This window comes from Molossus molossus, unplaced genomic scaffold, assembly GCF_014108415.1.
Source record: "Molossus molossus isolate mMolMol1 unplaced genomic scaffold, mMolMol1.p scaffold_m16_p_12, whole genome shotgun sequence".
In the NCBI taxonomy this organism is placed as follows: Eukaryota; Metazoa; Chordata; class Mammalia; order Chiroptera; family Molossidae; genus Molossus; species Molossus molossus.
In genome coordinates this window covers 84,831,812-84,836,936 of record NW_023425347.1, presented here as the reverse complement: position 1 = coordinate 84,836,936, position 5,125 = coordinate 84,831,812, and the positions used below count along the sequence as shown (strand labels likewise).

The 5,125-nt window shown below is 47.1% G+C and overlaps 4 non-coding genes across 4 annotated transcripts; all 4 read right to left on the bottom strand.

The window, feature by feature from the left end:
* Positions 1-1,803: 1,803 nt before the first annotated feature.
* LOC118627430 lies at positions 1,804-1,877 on the bottom strand. The gene has a single exon (XR_004959172.1). It is a non-coding gene; the product is annotated as a small nucleolar RNA SNORD99 (small nucleolar RNA).
* A 467-nt stretch (positions 1,878-2,344) lies between these two features.
* LOC118627411 lies at positions 2,345-2,477 on the bottom strand. Its single transcript, XR_004959156.1, has one exon. It is a non-coding gene; the product is annotated as a small nucleolar RNA SNORA61 (small nucleolar RNA).
* A 210-nt stretch (positions 2,478-2,687) lies between these two features.
* Positions 2,688-2,818, bottom strand: LOC118627405. Its single transcript, XR_004959150.1, has one exon. It is a non-coding gene; the product is annotated as a small nucleolar RNA SNORA44 (small nucleolar RNA).
* Positions 2,819-3,357: 539 nt separating this feature from the next.
* On the bottom strand, positions 3,358-3,492 carry LOC118627386. Its single transcript, XR_004959132.1, has one exon. It is a non-coding gene; the product is annotated as a small nucleolar RNA SNORA16B/SNORA16A family (small nucleolar RNA).
* Positions 3,493-5,125: the final 1,633 nt, after the last annotated feature.

Here is a 5,125-nt window from a genome sequence, read left to right as displayed (position 1 = left end):
CCCATACTGGGGATTGAGCCTGTAACCGAGGCACATGCCCTGACTGGGAATGAAACCAGGACCTCTCAGTCCCTGGAACAACCCTCAATCCACTGAGCCACACCATCCAGGCTTAAAATATTTAATTGATTTTAGAGGGAGAAACATCAGTTGGTTGCCTTCTGTACGAACCGGACTGGGACCGAACCCACAACCTGGCCATGTGCCCTGATTGGGAATCAAATTGGCAACCTTTCCCTACACAGGACAATGCTCAACCAACTAGGCCACACTGGTCAGAGCTGGAATTATTAACCAAAATAGAATTACTTCGCCTGTCACCTGAGAAGCCAGGGACCCTTCTCAGGTGACAGGCACCTAAGTCCTTAAGGTTCTTTGGGATCAGCCCTGGATGGTTTGGCTCTGCGGTTGGAGCATTGGCCGGCCTGTGGACCAGCGTGTCCTGGGTTCGGTTTCCGCTAGGGGCACGTACCTTTAAAAAAAACAAACAAACAAAAAAAACATCAAAGACCTAAATGCAAGAAGTAAACTATAAAATTCTTAGAAGAAAACATAGGGGTACAATTTAATCTTAAATTTGGCAAAGGATTTTTAGATATGGTCCAAAGCATGAGCAACAAAAGGAAAAAAAAGTCCTTTGGGATCAGAATATATGGATTACCTGCTTTGTCAAATGAGCAATTTCCACCTGCCACCCAAACACTCCCTTCCCTCCAGTATTTGCTTGAAGTCTGGTCACTAGTAAAAACTACCGTGTGTATTGCTAACCTCCCCATTACTTCTGAACAAATCAGGAAAGCCCACTTCCAAGATATATTGCAATCTCCAGTACCCAGGACCCTCTTGAAAAGTCTAGGTCTATGCTAGAAATTGTACTTTAATTTTGTGCCAGAGGAATTTGGGGGGTGGCAGGGGAGATATAACTTGAATTAAGGTGCCTATACCACAAAAAGCCTTCCAAGATAGAACCTTAGGCTCAACAAAGGAGAAATACATCTAATTGCAGTTATGGAACTGACCATGTCCTTTCTGAGTTCAGACTTTTGTTAAACCTTACCCTAGGACATTTTTTCCATCGATTTTTAGAGTGGAAGGGGGTAGCGTGAGAAATCCTGCATGACCCTGACCAGGGCTAGGGATGGACCCTGCAACCCAGGTATGTGCCCTTGACTGGAAATTGAACCCAAGACCCTTTGGTCCTTGGGCTGATGCTCTGACTGAACCAAACTAGCCAGGGCAAGGTCAGACTTTATGAAGAGCTTGAGTCTTTGATTTAGTTTGTGTCTATGAAGTATTTAGATAGGGAAAAAACAATCATGTGAGGAACATAAAAAAAACTTATTTCTAGAGGCTCTTTGGTTACTTATATGCCAGGCACCAACCAGCATTTGCAAATGACCAAGGACATTGTTTCCACCTAAAATCACCTACTGGGAAAATTTCCTGGGACTGAGCTTGGAAAAAAAAGAGGCTGACAACTTCATTTTATCAAGAGTTTATTAAGGGAATTTAGCACACAGGATAATCCTCCATGCCGCAGGGCAGGATGGACTGGAGACCAGCCCCAAATAAGGGGTGGGGGCGAAGTCCTGTTTCAAGAACCAGCAGGCCATGGAGCATGGGGGAAGGGTCTGAGGGGATTTACTCTGTTCTGGCCTGGATCTAGCTCAAGGAACAGTCAGTCTCTCCACAAATCTTGTCTTTTAACTTGCCTCTTCCCATATAGCTTCTCCTGAAAAGGAAGTATAAGCCAGTGTGTTAGTATTGCCCCAATTAATCAATGCTACCCAATACTTTCCTAAGAGCTGGTCTCAGTCCCATATCCGCATTTATCATCCATAGATGTCCACTCAGATTAGGTTTCATCCCAGACCAGTCAGCCTAAAAAAAACAAATCCCAAGCTAGATGGTACTACTTGTTTCTACAAATCCATCTCCCACTCTCCCCTCTGCTACATTCTACTCTCACAGCAGAACATGTGCTTGGACTTTAGGATGGGCAAACCCAATAGACCAAATCATACTGTAAACATTTATTTTTGTTTTCTGGTCATCAGCAGCTAACAAATACAGCACACAAGGCAGACCACATGTAAATGATATCAGGCAGTTATTTAACTTACCAAATTCTGTAGATCCTTAATAACAGATAAAGACAGCTTATTGGTAACAGATCTATAAAAAAAGGACATTCTCAATCAAGAGGCAAGAAAACCATTAATAAATCCCTTCCAAAACAAATACTAGCAACCACTACAACACCAACTGTCCAGAGATTCACATACGTCCTTCCTCCCTTTATCTCATTTTACAGGGGAGGAGGAAACAAGTTCAGAAAATTCAACATTGTTTGAAACTAGCCCACTTGCTATAGAGCAGAGCACAAGCACTGTGAGGCCAGCTTCAGTATTACTTTTCCTCCTTTTACGACCACCAAGACCGGTGTTCAGATCCGATGGGAAAGGGAACTGGAGGGTCAGGTTGTCTTCAACATCTAATTTTACCTGATTCTAAAGCACAGGGACAGCAACAAGCTGGAATTCCTCAGCTTTCCCAGGAAACATGGAGGCAACCTGCAGGAAAAAAGTGTGAAAGCTCTAAACCAGTAAGTTGATCCAGTACATCCATCTGCGTGGAATTTGATGGGAACGACTGGAGTGGAAAGCTCCCAAGCCCAGATCCTGAGATATTATAGGAAAGGCGAGTGGCAGCTGCAGGTATTAGGCTGACCTGAGCTGTCAAAGTCTTTCCAGGTTGTTCTGGCATGCAGTTGGAGATCCCATGGCTACAACCAGCCACAGCCCTTGGAAACATGCTGTACTGACCCACCAGTTAGTCCCAAATTAAGTCCCCAAAAGAAACCTACCAGGACCTGAGGTGGTTGTGTTCTATCACTGTCATGACTCCAGAGTCCTCACTCACCAGAAAGCAACTTGAGCCATCCTGCAGTCTTCATCTGGCACAGCTAAGATGAGAACACAATTGTCCTGAATGATCTTATCTGGTCTTCAGAATCTTAAAGATTTAACTGGCCTTTGATCCTGGTACTTGCTGCCTTAAGTTTTTGAGGGCAATGACAAAAAGCATCACCAAGATCTGTTTCCAGCCATTGAATTTCCCCATACAGATGACCCACTCCCACCTGCCCCTCTATACTACCTTGGCCCCAACAACCTACTTCTCAAAAGCCTTATTCTGTTAACCCTATATGCAAGTTCCTATACAACAGCGATTTTCAACCTTTTCTTCTCATGGCACATACACTAATTATCATGCCCCATCAACATTTCTGCTGACCTCTGGTAACGTCAATTTTAGCCAAGTTGTTTGTATCTGAGAAACAGCACGTACGACTGGAACTGTCTTTTCCCGAAATGTTGCAGATCAGTTACAACAAACAGAACGGCGACCGTCAAGGAAAACTGTCACTCTGGGCTCCTTTTTGACCGCAGCAGCTATGTGGAAGCAGCTGCAGCTTCGATAAGGGCCACAGGGCAGTGTCACAGGACAGCCCCAACCGCCGCTCAGCCCTAACACTCACCTAAGCCCTGTGTATCATCATTGACTACTGAAATTTATCACTTTGGAGCTCAAAATAAAACACAGCCATCCTGTAGATCCTATTTACTACTTAACACCTGAATAACTCTAAAACCTATCCTCCAGAAAACCTTGGATCAACTAGGTGATCTCCGTAACACATATTGTGCAGCCAGTTAATTAAGATGAAGTCAATTGCCCAAGGTCACCCAGCAGGTATGCTGGCACTGTCAAAAGCAGACTCGGATTCAAGGTCTGGCTGACACCACCAAGTGGCCACCCCCAAATTAAGCCACTTCAGGCCCAAGGCTGCCGTGCACCAGCTGCCTGCTGGCACTACTTACCCGTCACACCGGAGCGCTGAGCTGCGCAGGCCGAGGCTGGAGAAGGGCGCGGCCATCGCGGGCTCCGGCCCCTCGCCCTGCGCATGCGGCCCACGTGCTCTTAAAGACCTCGGGCCCAGCAAGTGGGGAGGTCCGGTTCCTCCATGCTGCACTCAACATCCTACAGCCTCAGGAGGCAGCTCAGGTGAGTGCGGGGCTGGTGGCGGAGAGACTAAGGGCAGGGGTTGGGGGGACCGGTGGAGGATAGGCGTGTATGGCGGCAGGCGAGCTCCGAACTCCACAAGTTACCTGCGACGCTGCGCGGGAGAAAAAGGAGGACTGGGCGCCGGGCTGGAGCATATATAGACCCCACCCCTTGCGGCCGCGTCTGACGATTGGAGCAACGTACCGCGCAGGCCGCTGGGAGTTCTTGTCTATTCTTTTTCTGGCGCGGGGCGGGGCCTGCGGCTCCCTGTACTTTGTGCCGGTGGGGCCGCAGCCTTTTCATAGTGGGTGGAGGAACCGAGTGAGTGGGGTATTCATTCAAGGTTTGAAAAGGCTGATTCGTTCCTGCACTGGGCACTGCGGCTACAAACTAATCAAACTCTTTGTGCCCCCGAGTTCAGTCTGGGAAGATATTTCAAAGCTGGGCAAAGGAAGGGCTCCGCGAGGACTGCCGTGGGCATGAGGAGGAGCAGCGACTGAGTGGGTTTCGGGGCGGCTCTGTGAGGTCTTTTTTTTTTTTTTTAATTATTTTATCTTCATTGATTTTGGAGAGAGAGAAAGGGAGAGGGAGAGAGAGATGGAAACATGGATGAGAGAGAACATTGATTGGCTGCCTCCTGCATGCCCCCACTGGGGATCGGGCCCCCAACCTGGGCATGTACCCTGACCGGGAATCCAGCTGGGGACCTCTTGGTGCATGGGTCGATGCTCAACCACTGAGCCACAACTGCCAGGCTCTGTGAGGTCTTATAGAGGCGTTTTAGGAAGAGGCGATTGATTGCTCATAGGATGAATGTATTATTTGTTCAAGGCTTCTTACTTCTGCTAATAGATAACTTCTGAGTGCTTAATAAGTAAACTATGCTCCATTATCTCGGCGACTTTTCATAACCCTATGTATAGGTATTACAATTATGCCTTTTCTTTTTTATCCTCACCCGAGGACATTTTTCCACTTTTTGTTCAGGTAGAGTGGGAGGGAGAGAGAGAGACATTGATGTGAAAGGGACACGTCGCACAACTAGCAAGTAAAGTAA